The sequence below is a fragment of the Andrographis paniculata genome, unplaced genomic scaffold (assembly GCF_009805555.1).
Source record: "Andrographis paniculata isolate CXL003 unplaced genomic scaffold, ASM980555v1 Contig55END, whole genome shotgun sequence".
In the NCBI taxonomy this organism is placed as follows: domain Eukaryota; kingdom Viridiplantae; phylum Streptophyta; class Magnoliopsida; order Lamiales; family Acanthaceae; genus Andrographis; species Andrographis paniculata.
Window position 1 is genome coordinate 4,776,673 of NW_026137590.1, and position 22,584 is coordinate 4,799,256.

At 31.0% G+C, this 22,584-nt stretch overlaps 1 long non-coding RNA gene across 3 annotated transcripts; it reads right to left on the bottom strand.

Moving 5' to 3' along the window:
* Nucleotides 1–13,481: 13,481 nt before the first annotated feature.
* LOC127256113 (uncharacterized) lies at nucleotides 13,482–18,394 on the bottom strand. 3 transcript variants are annotated; one of them, XR_007839760.1, is made up of 6 exons: nucleotides 17,363–18,394; nucleotides 14,873–16,353; nucleotides 14,710–14,778; nucleotides 14,289–14,588; nucleotides 14,127–14,182; nucleotides 13,482–14,030 (listed from the first exon to the last, which is right to left on the bottom strand). It is a non-coding gene; the product is annotated as an uncharacterized LOC127256113 (long non-coding RNA). The 3 variants fall into 3 exon arrangements; XR_007839761.1 differs by having other exon boundaries at nucleotides 14,873–16,356; XR_007839759.1 differs by lacking the exon at nucleotides 17,363–18,394 and having other exon boundaries at nucleotides 14,873–16,807.
* Between the last annotated feature and the right edge of the window lie 4,190 nt (nucleotides 18,395–22,584).

Sequence of the window (22,584 nt, forward strand, 5' to 3'; positions counted from 1 at the left end):
CAAAGCCACAAGGTACCTATCCCGACATGTCGATGTCTCAAGAACTGAGCTGTGCGTTGTCCTAATTAATGGACATTTTCACTCATGTGGGGGATTGTTGGAAAATCAGTTATTTATTTAATCGATGTAATTTAATTTTAAATTAAATTCATAATTTCCGAAACTGATTATTCGGTGAGTTAAAATGCATGTGGGTTGTATAGTAGTTATTGATAGTGTGGTTAGGAATATAAATTCCTGTAAGCTACAGGCGCCGCGTGCCACCTGTCCGGACCAGATAATTACATGCATATATGATAAGTAAGTATTTGAAATTCAAAATTTAAATAATATATTTATGACCAGAATTAAATTTGGTGTTTATTGTCGAACGTTACCGAAATTATGGCCGATGGTTACAAGCTATTAAAAGCCAACGGTTTCGGCTCGACATTAAAATTCCAAGGGTGGAGGTGCTTATAAGAGGCCCCCCTCACACCCATTTCAAAACACACCAATTCTCTCTACTCCCCCTCTCCTCTTCGGCAACCATTTCCGGCAAGTTTTCCGGTGAGCTTCGGAAACTTTCTTGTTTAAGCCTCCCGACATAGCTCATAGATCACCTTATTTTAATTCGTCGGAGCTCTGAAATATTGGGGTGCCACCTAATTTGGAGACGAACGTTGTTTTATATTTGGGAACGTTAAGCCACGAACCGGAGGCACTACCGGGGCGTATTTGTTTTTACGGAGAGAGGTTCTACCTCGAATCGATGTGATTATCGAATTTATTTCGATAATATTATTGAGATTATCGAATTTGTTTCGATAAATTGATTATCGAATTTGTTTCAATAAAATTATTGTGATTATGAAAATTATTTTTGATAAATTGATTATCGAATTCATTTCGATAAAATTATCGTAATTGTCAAATTTATTTTGATAAATTATTTTGATATCGAATTTTATTTTTTGATAATAATTTAATATTCTCGCGATATAAAAATTTTCCAACAATTGGATACTCCCCATTAATTATATAGCCGTGGAAAAACTTATCATGAATCAACGGTTGGTAACCCCCACATCTTTGATGATCCTTGCTTAACTCCCATATTTCTCCAATAATTAGCTTCATTAACTATCAAAACCTCCGTACTCTTTTGTGTAGCTTAATTTAATGAAGCTTCCCGCTACTCAAAGCTCTTGAATTGTTGGCTTCTTTAATCTCCATATATGCACAAATAACAGCCAGGAATCCCATGGTTATTGAATGCAATCACTCCACTTCCTTTATCAGGGAACAAATCCAGTGGAGACGGTGTGGGGATCATTAAGGCTTCCGCAGCCAATACTACCATTTTTCCACAGCATGTGGGCCCTCTTCCGCTAGCCTTACTAAACTTAAGCCTCATTTCTTAGTCATGGACTCTTGCATTTCCTTTTTCATCGCGTGGGCTTCTCTGGATGTGGGCCGGCACTCATTTGAGCTTTTCAACCATTAAAGCTTCCACAATACGTTGAGCTTCTTACATTGGCCAGGTTCTGGGTTGTTTGATTTATAGAACTAGCAGTCAAGACATATAGCAACTTCTTTACAATGCACTTTAAAAAAAAAAAAAAAAAAATTCTTTAGGTGGTATGTTTCACTTAAAAGCTTTCCATTTAAAATTTATAAGTTTGTGTCTTACTTTAGATGCAACATAGATCCAAGTAACAACAATTCAACTCTTATAATATCATTACATGACATTATATAGGGCTATAAAATATAGTAACTTATTTATTATCCTATTTGTCACTTACCTATGGAAAACCAACAGAAATGATATATAAATTTTTAAACCAGAAAGAGTTATTACTATTTTTGCTAATTTATATCAACAATGCATACTCTTATACATTCTACAATTTCAGAAATAAAATAAATCAAAAAATAACTCACGTTTCGTTTCACTGAATTCCACGTACAAGTATAATAACTTAAGCTGATGTTAAACTTATATACAAAAGTCATCAACTGTGATCTACATTGGGCCCTTCCCAATTATTTTTTTCAAGTGTAATTGTTTCTAATTTTTTATTTAGTAAATAAATTTGCCCCCTCCCTTCCCATTTGAGATTAATATTCTACATAAACCTCCATATTATTATTATTTTAATTTATAAATTTATTATATAAAAAATAAAATATTTTATCTTAAATATTATTTTCATTCATTTTTTTTTTCTTCACAACCACATTATAGTGTAATAAAAAATGAAAAAGTTAAGATGGCATCAAGTTGGTAGAAATAAGTCGACGAGAAAGTTCTTATATTATTTTTTGTATACACATTCAAATAAAAAATATGCTCGAAATAGGTTGAAACTAAAAATAAACGATAAAGAAAAATGAAACAAATAAACATAACAATTTTGCTCCCCCTAAGCAGCAAAGCTGGTTCCGTCACTGGTCATGCTGGGCATTGTAAGCGAACCACAGCTGTGGGTTTTAGAAGAATTCAGATATATCAGTTGGGCATCTTATCAATTTCGTTTGTGATCGAAGTTTTCTTCCATTGTGGCAGAGCCTCTCTTTGGCAAACGACTTGATCAAAAAATATTCATTTAGGAGACAGCTTGCATACGTTTGTAATTTCCTTGTTTTGTTCCTTGAATCCTGTCCTTCCTCGTTGTTATTATTATTGACTACTTTTTCTTCACTGAGAGGTTGTGGTCTTCTCCATTTCCAGGAACATTCCACCTCCTACAATCAACAGCAATACTCAAAATAATATAATTAGATAATTGCAAGTCAAAATATCACATATCAATTGATTGATAAATAAAGAAAATCCCCGTAGTAAATAAAAAAGGCCGAAGAGTGTAAGTTAAGACTTAGAGCAAATATCTGATAATGAATTTAAACTAAAGTTTAATTGTTATACATGTACCACCTGTCTTTAAAATATCTGCAGACTATGAACCCCTCAAGTAACAATATAGGTTTACAAGAAGGGAAATTGCTACTAAGAAGAAAAGCATGCAGTAGAATGGAAAAAGGTTTCCCCGTTATCTCCAACATTTTTCTATTCGGTAGACTCCATCATATCATTTTGATACAGTTTTTTCTGGGGCATAAGAAGACGCTTTCCTATCTCTTATCTGTTCAGAAAAAAATGAAGAGTACATATTTTTAATGAGTTCACAAGATTAATCATTAATACTTATAAGCCGCACAGGAGCTATTAACAAGGTGTTGTGCTGTATAAAAGAGCACAATCATGACTAGTGCCAAGTATCAACACCATTACAATCAAAACACATCATCACCACTATCAGTTTAGTTTCATGTTTCGTTCAAATGTTTAGAAAAAATGCATTTGCTCGTGTGCCTATTCAAAACAGCTTCCATGCTTTTTATTTAGTCTAAGAAGCTATATAGGTTAAACAGTTGCTCGTGTGCCTATTCAAAACAGCTTCCATGCTTTTTATTTAGTCTAAGAAGCTATATAGGTTAAACAGGGGACATTTGTTGTAGACCATATTTCTATAAATTTTGGTATAGCATAACACATACCTGATCGAAGGAAAGATGACAACCTCGTCCCAAAAATTTATAACACAGACATAAGGCATTCATTACATATACAAAATTACAATAATAATGCTAAAGAAAATCTTTGAATTAATGTTATCATCATCATTCCAAGTAAGATGCTTCGATATAATAAGCCTTCTATTAAATTTCAACACTGTTAAAATATATTTAGAAGCAATATATTATATTTATGGTAGTTATCATATTTAAGAGATTTGTAGGATTCTTCCCTTATTTAGACGATTTGTATATCACTATATTCCTATGATTGAAATAGAGAATTTCAGTTTCATATTCTAACATGGTATCGGAGCCAAATTCTCTCCGGGGACATCCATGACCCGTTATATCCCATATATATTCTATTGATGTATTTGCTTCTATCCACGATTATGCTGTCATTATCATGCCATCTCCGTCTCTACTATTTTAATGTCTACTGACAAAGTTCTACTTTCAACTCTGACGCCGTTGAGAATCCTGTTTTCGACTTTAACTCTATTGAGAGCGAGGGAGTCTTGTTTCCAACTCTAGCTCTGTTGTGAGCGAGCGAGTCCTGTTTCCGACTCTAGCCCTATAGAGTGAGCGAGTTCAGTTTTCGACTCTAGTTCCGTTGTGAACGAGCGAGTCCTATTTCCAACTCTAACGGTGTTGAGAGTTCGGACGATGGTCAATCTTGGTGAATTCAAATTGGTACGTGGAAGATCTCGGCTATATCTCTTTCGGTCACTTCTGACAAACTCAAGTTTGTTTGATCATATCTTTAGTTTGAGGAGGGGTGTTAAAATATATTTAGACAATATATTATATTTATGGTAGTTACATTTGTAGGATTTTTGTCTTATTCAGAGGATTTGTATATCACTATGTATTCTTAATATTATTGCAATAGAGAATTTCAATTTCATATTCTAACAAATACAAGCTACTAAAGTGAACACAAATGTAAATCATCACTACAAGCAAAGACTATACTGCATCGACTTATTTCTAATGGTATGAAAGCATCAGGGGCGGCTCAGCAACTGCTCAGGGCCTCTAATTAATAGAGGCCTCATATTTTAAATTATTATATATTATTATTAAATTTTAAAATTAAATTTTAATTTTTAGTTTATATTTTTTTTCTTCTTCATAATTATCCTATTTAATTTTAAATTCTAATTATATATATATATTTTTTTATCTTTTTCTTCCTAACCATTCCTCACTCTATCTTTCCAAATTTAATCGCCGCGTACATTTTTTTACCTCACACGCTATCGCATTGCGCCCACCAACTCAAACCAAACCTGCCTCTCCTTCTCTCTTATCTTTTTCACTCTCCTTCAGTCCTTCTCGTTTTTCAAAATTCCGGATAGACCGTCTTTCCATCTTATTTTCTCAAATTGACATTGTCCAGACCAACCTCTTCTTCAATCGACTTCAATCAGTGATATTATTTTAAAAATACATTTTAATCGTGTGTTTATAGGGCCTATAATTTATTTTTGCTTAGGGCCCTCGAAAAGTCTGAGACGGTCCTGGAAAGCATTATATACATATTTCTGGATATATTTTCACACAACAAAGGCAAAGGCATGTATTGGTTACACGTGTTAAATACATAGCGAGTATACCTCACCAACATCCCAGACATATATAATAAATGTTAATGCATACTCTACGTTGACAACCAGCTGGAGCGTCATATTGTAGGTCGACAACACTGCTGCATCATTCACGGAATGCCATCGAACGAAACAATGAGTCAGATAAAAAAAAAAGATAAAACAGGGATCTAATGCAACCAATCAATTTTAGTGGAATCACATAATGAGGTTTCGGAAAAAGAAACCATTATCCGAACTATATAAACCATCCAATTATAAAAAAGTCACTCAGCATATATTAGGATATACAACATCTATCTAGCAGATTCCAGAAATGCAAAAACATTCGCTGCTCTAGAGAGATTGATTCAACAATTTTATCAGAATCACGGGTATGATCTTTCAGCAGTGACGCTATTTACCTCCTCCCATTTTTCTTTCTTTTCATTTTTACTGTTGATTTTGTTGTCGTTAAATAACACTTTCTCTATTCTCCTCCTTGACATCCCTGTAGATATATATAGCGATTGGGAAAGTGAGAGATAAATCGATGATTGTATATAAACTGATGTAATTCTCAAAAATAAAACTTACTCTTCTAGGACTTTATTGAACTCCAATACGATTCTCTTTTGATTTATAATTGATGGTAATGCTGTAATGTCTGATAATGCTTCTCTTTCCCAGTGAAAACTGTTGAATAATATGCTTCAAATATTTTAGATAATTAATTATATTAATATTATAAATTTATTAAGTAATTATCTAAATAAAGTATCTTAATAAAGAGTGATTATTATTTTCTATATTTGGATTGATTTGATGTAATCAATATTAATATCACTATGGTATGTTCGGATTATGAGAATAATATATGTATCAGTTCTTCTTCCTTGCACCGAAACATCGATTGGCTTTACAAAGCTTTCCCCGTCAAATTTCTGGCATCAGATCCACATAATTTGTGCCTGCACATTGGAGAAGGACACCAGCAGTCCTTGGAGCAAGGGATTCGGTAAAGTGATCCAGAAAGAATTGGTGAATTACATTCATGGCCAATAATTCGAGTTCTCAGGTTTCAATTCCAATGTTTAAAGGAGAAAATTATCATTTTTGGAGTTTAAAAATGAAAACAGAGTAAAAGTATAAATCAACAAATTGATAAATTTTTTATGATTTTTTATATTACAAAATAAAAAATTAGGAGGGACAAATTACTATAAAATACATAATTTATTATTTTTTATATAAAAAAATACATTTATTTTGAGGGTTGGGTCAGTTGACCCTCCTAGCCCCATGTAGTTCCGCCCTGATGCCAAGGCGTTATTCCTTATTCAACATGCTCTTGATGAGAGTATTTTCTCCAGAATTACAGGGGCAGATAACATGGGGTATCCTCGAGCAGGATTTGGGAGATGAGAAGATTATTACGGGTAAAATTGCAAACCCTGCGCCGTAATTTTGAGTTGTTATCAATGAGAGAGCACTTTGTTAATCTTATGAAGTCGTATGGTGACGAATTAAATAATATTACTGTGGTCAGCAAAGTTTTGAGAAGTTTAACCTCAAAATTTTATCATGTTATTGTGGTTATTGAAGAGACGAAGGACCTATCTACTTACAGTTTTGATGAGCTGATGGGTACCTTATTGAGTCATAAGGATCGATTGAATAGATCTACTGAGAAAATTGAAGAAAAGGCTTTCCAATTGAAAGTGGAACTTCAATTTAAGGGGAAGGTAGATTCTACTTGTTGGAAGAGGCCGGATAACACAGCAAGTAGAGGCCAAGGAAGAGGTGGTTATTGTAATCGAAGTCGTGGCTGAGGCAGAGGATGCAATTATTTTTCTGGAGAATGCCATTATTGCAAGAAATATGGGCATAAGGAGGTTGATTGCTGGTTTAAACAAAAGGAAAATCAAAAGGATGACCTGAAGGGTGCGAACTTCACCGCAACATATGAGGAAGAGAGTAATATATTCATGACTCATTCCACTACGAATAATGTAACCACCAATGATGTTTGGTTTATTGATAATGGGTGTTCTAATCATATGTTTGGATTGGGAACCTTAGCTGTTACTCACTGCAGAATAAACCAGGCTCATATTCTTGTGAGAATACTTCCAAATCTGGTGTCAAATATGTATAGCTTATTAATTAATTCAGAAGCACACCATGTCCAAAGTGGATATATAGCCTGCTGTATATTAACCACAACTCTTAATTTTAATCACAACCGTTAATAATTGCATAAACAATTATCAAACACAAGTTACACATTCAGCATATGCAATTGAAAAAAAAAACATATGTGCTAATATTACTCAGCAACTTGTATGCTTTATGTCAACTATTTATATTTAGGTGTTTAACATATAGCATAATTATAATTAATAAATAAATATATGAGCATGAACTTGGTTCTGTGGTATTGTAAAATTATGCATGAATATTATATTTATTATTAAAGTGGCATGCCTAATATATAAACTCAATATATTTAACTAGAGAAAACAACATAGAACATTTAATATGATGCTAATTAAAAAATATTTCATAAATACTAGAATAATAGTCACTTATAATTCATTAAAAAATATTTCATCAATCCTGGAATAATAGTCACTGGATATAATTCATTGTATTTTGATTTATCTTTGCAATATTTATTATATAAGAAAACAAATAATTATATAAGAAAACATATAGCTATACAAGACATCCAACAAATTAAATACAAATAAATTAAAAAGCCAAATTCTATAAATAAAAAGAAAACACTTATGCTGCCACCATTAGTGTGTCTCTCTCTATATATATACATATTGCAAAGGGAAAAAAACTAAAAAAAAAAATTCCGCTTTCATAGCTTTTAAATGTACTTCAATTTCACAACATAACAAGGAAGTCTAAGTTTCAAATTAATCCATTTTTGTTCTCTTTTATTCTTTTTCATTTTTTTTCCGGTACAAATCTAAAAAATGTCACACTCAAGTAGACCTGTGAAAACGCGTTAGCGGGGCAGATTGGCCCACAACCCACTATAATCCGCAAATTAGCGGGTTGTTTGCGGGCCAACCTGCGGCTGGGCGGATCAAAATTTCATCAACCCAACCCAATACACCGGCGGATGGCGAGCTAAGCGGGCTAGCCCACGTGCTTTTTAAAAGTATTAATATTATAAATATTTTTTGTAATTAATATTTAAAAATAGCTAAAAATAGTTTTATTGTAGAATTTAAATAATAAATATTTTAAAATAAAAACAAATATAAAAATTGTCAATTCTAAATATTAGTATTTGTTAATGTATTTAAAAATGATAATAAGAAATATTTTTAAAATAAATCATAATTAATTTTATGAATTTGTGATTAAATTTTAGAATAAAAAAAATTATAAAACAATAAAATGGAAGACAGACAAAACAAATGGTGAAAAATCGAAATAAATAAGATATAAAAGAAAAGCAACATGTAGACAATATTCATTAATTTATTTAACCTAATGATAATATAAATATTATTTTATTTGTATTAACTAAAAATATCTCTTTTTAGTAGATTAAAAATAATAATATGTTATTTATCAAATAAAGTGTACAAGATGATTTTGATATTTTTTTACTCTTTATACGTTATTTATAAATTAATTGTATCTATAATGATATATTTGTAATTTAAATAAAATTAAAATAACTCTGATGTTAATATTTGATTACTTATATTATAATTTTTTAATGTGACAGTAGAAAAAAGTAAAAAGAAATACATTTAGTTGAGACGGGTGAGTTCTAATTATTATACTTACTTGGCCGCGGGCTAACCCACTCTCAACCAACGGCCCACGTGGGTTGGCCCGTTTAGGCCCGCATTTTAACGGGCTAAAAAAATCACAACCCAACTCTCCTTAAAAGTGAGGTAGGGCGGACCAACCCGACGGACTCAACCCATTTTGACGGCTCTACACTCGAGTATCTTTCAAGAATGAAAATTCATTTTCAAAAATTAAATTGAAACTCAATAAATTAAAATTGTGAATTAAGAAAAAAAGGACCTCAATCCTGGCAACGTCGTCGGTTCTGGAATCGGCAACAACAGTTGTGCTCTTCTTTCTCTTGCCGCCAGCCTTTTGACCGTTGGAATCTGCACCACATTGCTGATCCCTGAAATTTTTCCCTAACATCATCATCGTCGTTGTATTCTAGGCCGGACAGAGAAGGTTCACAAATCCTACGTTGGCGCCGATTCCGCCTTGTGTACTTAACTGCGCCTTTTCTTTGGCCATGCGTTCAGTGGCGGCTGAGAGGTCCACCACCGGTGGGCTATTAAGCTTGATCTCTGCCATTGAAGTATGTATTGTTGTCTTTCCTGCCATTGTTGCTGTTTTTGTTCTCAAGGTAGTAATTTTGAAGGTATAGGTTTTCGACTATAGATCTTGTTTTATATGTGAATAGAGGAAGTATAGCTAAGGGTTGTTAGGTTTGAAAGCATGGTGCGTGTGCTGATATTAGATATCTTATTCTAAATATCATAGATTTATTTCCATGTTGTTTAATATTAATTTCTTTATTGGCCATAATGAATATTTAATTTATTCTTATATTTGGTATGTCAAATTATTGAAGTAAATAACAAAAAGAGGGGTTGAAGATTTTAACCTGTTTAACTTAATTGCCACATAAACTCATAACAATTGAATTTATACTTTGAAAATAATAAAGAGAAAAATATATGTTTAGTCTTATATACGATGTTAATTGTCATTTTTGTCGTCAAAACAAAATATGTATAAAGTACTCCCCTTTATTTAATCCATATTAACCAACCATTTATAGCAATATTATTACACCTTCAAAGCTAGCATGGAATAGCAAAATATTTGTTTTAATATCAAATACTAAGGTAAATTGAACACATTCTTGGTATTAAAATGGATTTATGCCAATAATAAATAATAATTGCTTAAATTATTAACACATTAAATTTAGAGGGATAGTAAATATAAATGTTTAAAAATAATAATACTAAAAATGAATTTTATATTCAAAATATTTCATCAATATTTATTTATATCACATCATACAACTAATTCGAACTAAAAATTCCATTAATAAATTCAGTGATCACCAAAATCAATAAACGACAATTCTCACTGCTTTTTCTACTTCTCTTGTATCTTCACTATGTTCATTTTTGTCTATGCAATTATTGTCTTGGCAATTTAGGGGCTGTTTGGTTTATGGACTTTTTTTTGTGGGATTGAGATTTTACAGTAGGATTTATATGTGATGAGATTTATTATATTTAGGTTTGGAATCTCATATTATGTTTGGTTGGTAAATTGTGGTGGGATTTACATTTCGTGGATTTGGATTTTTTATATTGTAAATGACATAATTGTCCTCTTATGAATTTTATTTATTTTGACAAATTAAACCTCTAATTCATTATTAATATAAATTGAAAATGTGTAAATAATTTTATAGGACGACAATAGATTCGTGTAAACTCGAGACTTTACCGAGCTCGACCTATTTATTTGAAGTTGAGTCCAATTATTTGAGTATTAGGCCTGGATTCGGGTCATGATCAGGGTAATATAATAATAATATATCAACCATACATATGAAAAAATAATTTCGAATAATATAATTATATTAAAAATATTTTTGAGTTTAACGTATTCATTATTTTATTATAATATTTTTCTAATAAAATACATAAATTTTAATATACATTGGATATGGTACATGAGTAATTTTAAATTAAAATTTAAAAATTGTAAAAAATGGATTTTTCGGATCCATCAAGTCTTACCGGGTATAGTCTCGGTCGGATCTAGTATAATCAGATCCAATTTGAATCTCGGATTTAACAATATATATATTTGGAATGAATATCAGTTCCGACTAAACCCGACTTATGATCGTCCCTATAATTTTATAATTTAAATAAAATTTATAATAAATAATAATTCAAGAATGAGATTTAAAAGTAACAGGGGTATCTCCATTAAAAAAAATCCCTTATTTGTAGGATTTTTGACCCTTTTTCAAATCCCATCATTTTAAATTCCACATTTTTTTTAACCAAACATGGATTTCATGAGATTTTAAAATCCAAATCCCATGGAATCCCACCAAATAGCTCCTTAGGGGCTGTTTGTTTCGAGGATTTGATAGGATTTCATGGGATTTGGATTTTAAAATCCCATGAAATCCATGTTTGGTTCAAAAAAAATAATGGAATTTAAAATGATTGGATTTAAAAACATGGTTCAAAATCCTACAAACGAGGGATTTATTAGTAATGGGGTATCACTATTACTTTTAAATCCCATTCAATTGGATTTTCAATTTTACTTTTATATCCTTATATAAAAAAATATATTATATATTATAAATATATTTATATAAAATAAAATTAAATAATTTTAAAATATAATTTTTATTTGAATTATATATTAAATTAAATTAATATTATTTTTTATGGTACAATATTTTTTAAATAAATTAATAAATTCATTGTTTTAATTGTTATTTATTATAAATTATAAAATTATCGATGACAATAAGTCGGATTCAACCGAAACTGAGATCCGTCCCGAATGTATATATTGTTAAACTTTAGATCCAAATTGGATCTGATTATACTAGATCCGGCTGAAACTATACCCGGTAAAACCCGATGGATCTAACAAATCTAATTCTTTTTACTATTCTTAAATTTTAATTTAAAATTACACATGTACCGATCCGATATATATATATTATTTATGTATTTTATGAAGAAATATTATAATAAAATAGTAAATAAATTAAACTTAAAAAATATTTTTAATATAATTATATTGTTAGAAATTATTTTTTCATATGTATAGTCGATATATTATTAATATTATAAATCGAGTCTAGGTGCGGGAATAGTCCGCTTAGACCCTAGACCCGATTCGGACCCGATTAGAATACCCATAATATGACCCGAATCAAGATCTAATACTCAAATAATTAGACTCAACTTCAAATAAATAGGTTGGGTTCGAGTCGGGTTTCGAGTTTACGATAACCTATTGTAATCCCTATAAAATAATTAATACATTTTCAATTCATATATATTATAAATTAGATGTTTAATTTATCAAAATAAATAAAATTCACAGGGAAACAATTATGTCATTTAGAATATAAAAAATCAAAATCCTTCCGCTCATATAAAAAACAAACAAGACGTAAGAAATATAAATCCCACATAATTTTACCAACCAAACATATAATAAGATTTTAAATCCTAAATATAATAAATCTCATCACATATAAATCTGCTGTGAATTTCAATCCCACAAAAAAAGTTCATGAACCAAACAACCCCATTGACATTGACATTTTCTGCTGTTGATGGACTGTTCCTCTCATAAATTGTCTCGTACAGGCCCGGCCCTGGGCCAAGGCCAGAAGGCCCTTGCCTAGGGCCATTCCCTCTAGGGCTAATAAAGGGCCCAATAATATATGTTTATATATACTCCTATATATTAATATGTATTATTATTATTACTTTTATAGAATATATAAAATAAAATTTTAAATAAAAATTTATTTTATAATTATTTTTAAATAAATGATTTCTATATTAATTTTTAAATTATTTATTTGTATATTTTAGTGTGTTTATTTAATGGTACAATTTTATATATTTTTGTGAATTATGTAAAATTAAGAAGATATGATAGGGTAATATTTTCTGTATTCTTGTTATTTCTATTTTTATGTCTATATATTTAAAATTTGTATATTTTATTATATTCTTTAGTAGTATTTTTAAAAATTTGTGTATTATATAAACATTGGGTTTGTTTATTTAATCTGAAGTTTCTAATTTTTATTATTAGGACTATGTGTTTCTCGAAGAAATATATTTTTCTCCCTCACAAACATTCCATCAAATATTATTTCAATATAATTCAAACAAAACTTTTCCCTAAACCAATAAAAAGAAACAAACTCTTAATAAACGGTTTTGTTTGAAAATTTTCTTTTTAAAAACTTTTGATTGTTTACAAAAATATTCTTGAAAAAATATTAAATCAAATATTTTTTTATTTTTATATTATACTAAACATATCACATTAATTTTATATTTATATGTTGATCTTTTAATAAATAAAAAAATATTTTATTAATACATTTACATAAAAAAAAATATATAAAATTATCATATTATATTATTATAATATAAAAAATATTTAAGGACCCAATATTCTAATTTTGCCCCGAGCCTAATAAGGGTCAGCAACGGCCTGGTCTCATTGCATCGGATAAACTTGAATATGAAGCTGTGGTGATCCCAAGTTGGAATGTACTAATACACTACAAAAAAAAGTACTATATTTGTAACAGAATTCCGTCTCTAAAGTTTGCGTAGCTAATGTAATTCCATCCCTAATTCCGTCTCTAATGTCATTAGTAACGGAAAAAGTGGATTTAGTGACAAAAAAACCTTGTTACAAAATTGATATTTTCTTGTAGTGATATTACCATTTCCGGAACAGGAAGCGCCACCGGTTGGCATCCACAGCCGATGGACATTGAAAATTCAGATAAACTAATGACATTCTCACATTCCCACCTCTGGTGGATTCACTAGATGGCATCTGCTGTGTGGCAACAATTTCTCCATGAGATTGCCTAGCTGATGAGGTAATTCATTGGAAGGATTCGTCATTGCTACTTAATGACATCTCCCATAGATTGGATGGAATTGACACCGGCTACGAAGCAGCAACTTTCCAAGCCTCCGAGCCCAGATCAGCAGCAAATCATGGTAGGCTTCATGCATAACCCATAGGATCTTGCAAGCCTCTTGATAAACTCTGAAACACAAATCATTCTAAGAACTGTAAGCTTATATTATTGAGGATGCAAATCAAGTTATTGAAAAAGCTAGTTGAAATGATATTTGAACATACCGGTACCAAGCTTATGTTTTTCCAGCCCTGCTTAACATCTGTCCTTACAACTGAAGCTGCAAGTAAAGAGACAATCACATCAATCTAATTTGCAAGACCCTTAATGTGAAAATGAAATTTTAGAAGCAGCAATTGTGCTATAATACACACAAATGTACAAACCTGGGAACTCTCCATTCCATTTATTAGCCGATGGGAGGAGCTCAGTTGTTGTTGTTGTTTAGATAATTTCGGCACCTTTCTCAAATTAGAATGACCAGAGCTTGTTCCCTGGTCCTCTTCAGTTGCCGATCCATCATTTGCCAGATTCTTACCCTTTAACTTTAACGACCTTTTATGCACAGCTTGCAGCAACTGCAATTCGACCTCCTTATGCTTCTCCTTCTCCTACACTTTGTCTTTGCCCTCATGATCTTTAAAGCTTCCGAACTCTTCGGCGGCTAGCTTTTGTATGGCAAGGGCCTAAATACATTCATTCGATTATTTTTCATAGCATTTCACAAAAGTAACAAAAGAAATGGAAATGCAGTATCAACCACACATTCCAAACCCTAAACCCTAATCCATAGGAAAGACTGCAAACCTGCTTATGGTAGACGGTATAAGGTTTGTTGTATAACATTGTATTGGAACATAGCAACTGAATGTCATCCTGAAATCACAAACATAATGAAAATAATGATAATGAGAGTATTAGTTACCATTGCAGCTCCACAATGATTAATTAAGCTATGGAACCAATTAACCTCCAAGTCCTCCAAACCAGGGGCGGAGCTACGTCGGAACCCAGAGGATCCGCTGCCCTCCAAACCCGGTGCTCGCCGGTCGATCTCCATATAAATATTTTAAATAAAAACAAATATGTTTAATATACTATATATATATATATATTTAAAATAAAATTCATAAAATTTCTAAATGGCATTAGAGTCAGAAATAGGGCTCTAAATGGCATTAGAGTCATAAATAGGGCTCTCAACTTGATACAGTAGGAAGCTCAGGCTTTCAACGTTGTTAGAGTTAAAAGTAGAACTCTCAACGAAATTAGATTCAGAAGCAGCGTTCACAACTGAATTAAAATTGGAAACAAGACTCTCAACGTCCCTAAAATTGGATAGGATTCTCAACATCGTTAGAGTCGGAAACATAATTCTGTCATTAAGGATCGAAGTGGCGGCAACAACATGGTGAAGATAGATGCCTAAAAATCATATCAACAAACATGGAAGATAACTAATAATTGATGTATCCGGAGAAAAGTTTACTTTGATAGTATGTTGTAATATGAAAATAAAATTCTCTATATCAATTATAAGAACTTGTTCATATTTATATTGATGCACAAATTGTTTACAAGTCTTTTAAATAAGAAAAAGGCTGCAGTTAGGGGGTGACAAGATCAAATCAGCACCCGTGCTGATTTGACCATGTAAGCAAATCTACATGAAGCAATTAAGAATTCGTCACAAAGCAGATAGTATAGGATATTAATTTGAAGTAATTAGCATTTCATCTCCAGGCAAACATATTTGTTTATAGGGTAAAATTACTTTTGTGCGAAATCATGGTATATTTTGCTAAAAATAGAATATATTTTGTTACATGTAATTATATGTTGTACTATTAAAATATATGTTAATATTATATTAATATTTTCTACTTTCTTTATAAATATTTGATGATCAGATCAAATCAGCACTATGTTGTTTTGTCTTAACATATTTAAAACTTATATTCCATCCAAAAATTTTAGTTAGGTTTATTGTTGACTTAAATTTCAACAAAAATACAATTTAACCAATAAAATATTTAATCTATTCAATCAATTCGTACTTTAAAAAAATAATAAAAATTGATATAAACTTAAATTTTAGTTTTTTAACACTTCCAGAAAATTTGCTATGGCTATTTTTAATTAAGCCTCGGAGTTTATCTCGGATTGGTACCCAAGGCTAAAAACTCGATGCTATTTTGAAAAGTCTCAAAAATTCCGAGGCTATTTTAAAAGACTGAAGATTGTTGAAAGATCCTCAGTGTTATGGGAGATGCTCCAATAGTGTGAACCCTGAGCTTTTAAATTTGGAGCAGAAATCTCGGTTGCCTGGAGAGCGTCTTTGCACCGAGGACACTCTAGAGTACACATTTTTGTACTCAAAATGTGTCTTGTACTTAATGCATGATGTCCAAAATGTGTTTCCATCTTCTTGGTTGCACTCCTTTTCTGGCTCTACTATCAAACACCGAACTCATGGTTAACACAAGAACATATGAGAAAAAGGAAAAAGACAAAAAATTAAAATTGATATATACTGCATGGCTTATATATGATAATCCAAATGCCACAATTAACTTGTAGTTTTTACAAGGAATATCGCAATATTTTTTCATACATCTATGGAAATTGTAATGACAGAATACATTGCTATTTATTAACAGCAGAAAATCTGATGATTTGCATCTCGTAGATTCGAAGTACCGACAAATGAATAGGATCAGTAAAAGCTTTATAGAAGTGAAAGCATATATGCTAGGTATATTCGATTAAAAAAAAAAGGTCAAGTAACTTGAGAGATAATAAAACTATTGCAATTTATAACTTGAATGTTCAAACTATTGTAAAGGATATCTAATTCCAGAGTTAACTTCATATTAATTGTGCGGGACAAAACAAGAATTGTCGTAATTGATAATATTAAGTTACTAAAGGGAATTAGCCGAAATATTGCAAATCTTAATTGCAATGAGAGAATAAATCATACATAACAACAACAACAACAACAACAACAACAATAATAATAATAATAATAATAATAATAATAATAAAGGAACAGTGATATGCATCTCTACATGTCATTAAGTAACTAGAAATAAAAAGTGCAAATGAACAAACTTATATATCAAAATAATTTTTAGAACAAGTAAGACCAAATACCTATCTCTTCAAACTTGTTATTCTTTTAGCAACCAAATGAAATAAAAAATAAGTATTACAACATAAATACACTTTATTAATTAATGTAAATACGACAAACTTAATCAATTCAAAAAAGGGATTCATTAAAGTGAATACAACATTCTTATAAAAGGATAATGTAATTATTATACGTAATATTAAAAAGAGATCATTAATGGGAATCAGTGGACATACTTTACTAAAATTACGTATATAAAAATGTATGCAGTTTCCATTTAACCATTATTACATTGACTTATTGATAGATGGTTGGTATGCTTACAATGGCTCTCATAGAAAAGGGGAAAGAAGTGGCTTATTTGAATGGGGATTTGCGGGATTCTGTCTGCGGAGGAAATGCCGATGTTGGCATTCGGTTACATAGTGACAATTCGGCTGGCATTGGAGGTCGGGTTCGATCTCTGAGTAGGACCAACAAATGCCAGTCGTATGAGTTGAGTGATTTGTCTGGAGATGAAATGGGGAACTTCGTGGATGATGAGGATGATCAAGACTTTACTCTGACAAGGAGGCAAAAACTGAAGAATCAGAAAAAAAGTGAAATTCAAAAGGATAGCGCGCCAGTGAAGGCTTCAGGGCAGCATTGTAATAGAATGCCGAAAAGAAAGATGGCAGTGAACGCTCCTTAGAGGAAGAGAAAGCAGAGGAGGGTGGGTGGCAATAATGATGACCGAACAGTCAAGGCAGAAGCGCACTTAGTCTCAGCCTCAAATGCCCAGAGCCCGAAAGCTACACGGATTTGCAATAGTGGCGGTGATGGAGAAGATATGCCATATTGGCTTAAGGAAATGACAAAGTTTATGACAGGGGCTAAAGCTCTTATACCACTTTTAATGAAATTTAAGGATCGGAAATGAGATTTTATTAACGAAAAAACAACGAAAAATGGAAATAAACTTTGAACTAGTTTTGGTCTTAGGCTCAGCCTCCAAAACTACTTTTCGACAGAAATCAACACAAATCACACCTAAAATGCGACGAACACAAAGGAATCGGCCCTAAACCCGTGATACACAAAGAAAAATACTCCCACAGGAAGATACAAAGTGAAACATAAACAAACTAAACGCCTACAGCGTTGAACGAGCCCTTTGCGGCTACCAACAACAATAAACAAGGGGAAAGAGTCATGCCAAAGGAGCTCCACAAGATTACAGGAGGAAGGCACCGCCGTGAACTGCCGTAAACCGTTGCAAACCGCCACCGGAGAGAGAGTATGTGAAAAGAATGAGAGAGGCTAGTGAGAGGGAGGAGAGAATTGTAGAGAGAGGGTTGAGAGAATGAATATTACTGACGGCGCCTCTCCCCCTCTCAATATATATATATATATATGTAGGTCAAAATAGGATGAACTGCCAATATCTCTAACCTAGATCGGACGGTGAGGATTAAGTCTAATAAAGATGCGGGTCATGGGTTGCGGGTCGCGGGCGTAATATGTGTTATGCAACATGGGCCTGGGCGAAGATTCTTTTGGGCTGCAAATTAAGTGAGATTTTGTTTTTTGGGTGGATCCAATTGAATTAAAATCCAACAAATCCTCCACCTTATTTTAATCCGAGTAGCTGGGGTCATAATTGCCCATAATTTTGGATTACTTACCTATATAAAAAAAAAAGAGATAAACCAAGAAAAAAAAAACACATTAATTTACCCTAACATCTACACACGTGTAGAATACAACTAATCAAATGTATCAAAACATATTATTTTCCAACAAGATACAAATTTATTAATTTTCCAGAATATTGTATCTACAACAACAAGAATACATTCAAATCCAAACATTAACGGAACTACATTGTAAATGTGTTGTACAACCAAAATATATAGTACACAATTTACAAACAAAACCAGTAGCAACCTTTACAAGTTTCATATAATTCACAACCAATGATAACATAATACAAAGAAACCAATAGCAAACCTTAGGAACTGTTTTCAAACAATTATTATTAACTAATGAGCTCTTATCTTCTTTTAACACTAAATATTGAGACTTACTTTCGGAAATAAACAATTTCCTACCACTCAGAGGTGTATCCACATCTAAGTTCTCAAACATACCTCTAGGTAAAGAAGATGAATCAAAATTTCAAACATAAAGAATAGTTTAGGTCTATTCTTAACCTCATCTCTAACCAATAGGTAATTTTCAATCTCATTACTATGATTTGAAACAATTCCAACATTGCTTTCAATTCCAGAAATTGTATTTTCTGTTTTACTCACAACAAGCTGGCCAGCAACAGATAATATTGGAAAATCATCAACGAAAATATCAGTTTCTCTATATAAAATAAACTCCACATCATTTTGAACACTATAAAAAACAATACTAATTTATCTCTCAAATTTGATATTATCAGTTTCAACATTAATTTGAACAATTTCAGCCGATTGAACACAATTTTCATCAGAAACATAATTAATATCATCACAATTAAAATCACAATTTTCACTCAACCTCTGAATTTTCGTTTCTTAGAACATACACACTTTCAGCAACACTACAGTTAATTACTTAATCAGTTTCAGCAATTTCAATGTCAACAAATTGTATATTTTTTGATTCACGGACAACATGCTGAATATCAATACATTCAAAATGAAAATCAAATTTACGAGTTTAATTCCTCCATTTTCTATATCAATCAAATTATGCTCCACCTTATTTCTAATATTACAAAAAAAATATTAATTTCAACAGTTCCATAATCAACCAATTCAAATTCTCCAATATTTAAACATGGCATACAACATTCTTTAAATGTCACATAATTACTAATAATAGTTTTAAATCCGGGTTTAGAACTTAACCACAATCTATACCCCGTAACACCATAACCGAAGAAAACACAATTTTCAGTTTTCATTTCAAATTTATCAATGCAAATATGTATCACATCAAGATGCCCAAACACACGAACATTAGATTTGTCAACTACTCTACCCAACCATTTACTTTCAAGAATTTCACCATTAAGGGGAATAAAAGGTGTTCGATTTAAAAGATAGGCTTCGACATCAAAAGACATCCATCTCTTTCCAAAAGAGTCTGATTTAACCTCTTAGCAACCCCACTAAATTGGGATGCCTTGGGGATAGATTCAAAATTGATACAATTTTGCACATAAAAATTACTAAACCAGGTGTTACAGAAATTTAAACCATTGTTAGTTTTAATATATTTAATTTTTCTGTCAGTTTTAATTTTAATTTGAAATTTCCAATTCTTGAAAATATTAAACAAATCAGGTTTATTTTTCAATAAAAAAATCCAATTTTTTCTAGAAAAATCGTCAACTACAGTTAAGATATATCTACTCCTACCAGGAGTAGATTCATTAGAAGTTTCAAATATATCTATATGTATACATTCCAAAAATAGTTTCGAAAAAATATAATTTTCAGGGTTTTTGGAAGAAAATTGAATTTTATTTAATTTTCCAGGTTTGTATAAATTACAAGATGGAACAATAGAAAATTTCTCATTTGACTTAATCAACAAATTTCTACATAAATGTAGCAAATATGAATATAATGATACAATACATAGCATATATTTTAATAGCATAATATATAATTAGATATAGTATAATATATATTTTGATTTCAACATAATATATCTGATTTCATCATAATAGTAACTTCACTCAATCAACAAATATCTATAAAGAAAGTAATAAATATTATTATAATATATAGAAACATAACATATGGTATTTGTTTTGTGATTTTTAGATGATATAAATGATCGATTCGGTCATTTACATCATCTAACATGGTATCAGATCCTTAGGTCTCGAGTTCGAGTCCCACCGTCCTCTATTTGTCGTTGTCCACGTGCAAGTTTTGTGAGGGGGTGTGTTGGTGGCGTTTATCAACCTTGCATGTGAGGGCGTGTGTTGGTGGACTCCCGTCAAGTAAATCAAGCTCCCTACACGTTGGCGATAAATAAGGCAAGGTCATATCCACTAGAAGTGGAGGCAATGCCATATAAGAATCCTCAAAAAGTTCACCATGGAGAAAGAAATTCTTGACGTCCAACTGTAAGAGAGACCACTCACTACTCTGCAGTTCTGCTTCCCTATGTTAAGGGAACATTATCTAGTTACTATGATGCTGATTGGGAGGCGATCCTACAGATTGTTGCTCTATTATTGGTTTCTGCTTTCTTTTTTGGTTATTCTTTTGTTTCTTGGCGTAGCAAGAAACAAACAATTTTCTCTCGTTCAAGCACCGAATCCGAATATTGAGCCCTTGGTGATTCTACTCCTGAGCTTTTGTGGCTTCGTTGGTTACTTGATGATCTTGGTGTGCCGAAGTCATCTCCTATTCCTCTGCATTGCGAAAATATGAGTGGTACCTAGATTTCTCATAATGATGTTTTTCATGAGCGCACCAAACACATCGAGATTGATTGTCATCTTGTTCATCACCATGTTACTCATGGCAAAGTCAGTCTATGCTCTATCTTCTCTGACGATCAATTGCAAATATTTTCACCAAATCACATCATCATGCTCAGTTCACTACAAAAGAATATGTAAGCTACAATAATTTTAATTACGAAATCTTTTTGTAGTTAAAACATTTCATTTGGCAGCGAAAATTAATTTCATTGATACAAATAAATTATCTATTACAAAATTAATTTTTTCTCTAAAATGTTTTTGCTAAAATTTTTATTTTCATAGTAAAAAGGTTTTAGCTACAAAATTAATTTTTATAGTTAAAATCATTTCGCGAAAAAAAAAAAAAATCATGCATATTTTGTTTCTAAAATTCTTTTGTAATAAAATTCTTTTTATAGCAAAACTTTAACCTTTTTTGTAGTGGTTCCAGTCTCTCTTACACTAACTTTAACTTCTACAGCACCAAATTAAGTTTGAAAATGATGTTGAAATATTTATTATTATATACTCCCTCCGTCCCACCGGAATTGAACCCTTTAATTAGGGACACCGTATTTAAGGTAAAGATGTGTAATTAGTTAATAATAATGAGTTATGATATTATTATATTATTTTTTATGTAATTAATAATATTTATAATTTTAAAGTAAATTTAATATATATGATTAAAAAATTAAAATATATGTTCAAATATTTAAAATTATATAGTAATTAAAAATTATATGCAATATGGATATCATTTTGTAAAAATAATTTTTTCTATAATACAAGTAAATAAAAAAAATATTTTTGTTTATTTATAATTAACATAAAATCAATTTTATAAAAGATATGTAGTTTTAAATATAGATTAAAATATTTATTTTTTTTTTGAAGAGAGAGATAGAAATAAAGGGGTTTTGAGAGGTCTACGTCTTTTATGATGTTATATGTTACATAGTTAACTTAGTTGATTTATATTTGTAAAATATGTTTTTATTTAATAATTTTTACCAAAAATAAAAATGTGTCACTTGTTACGGGACAAACAAAAATGAAAATAGTGTCAATTGTGGTGGGACATAAG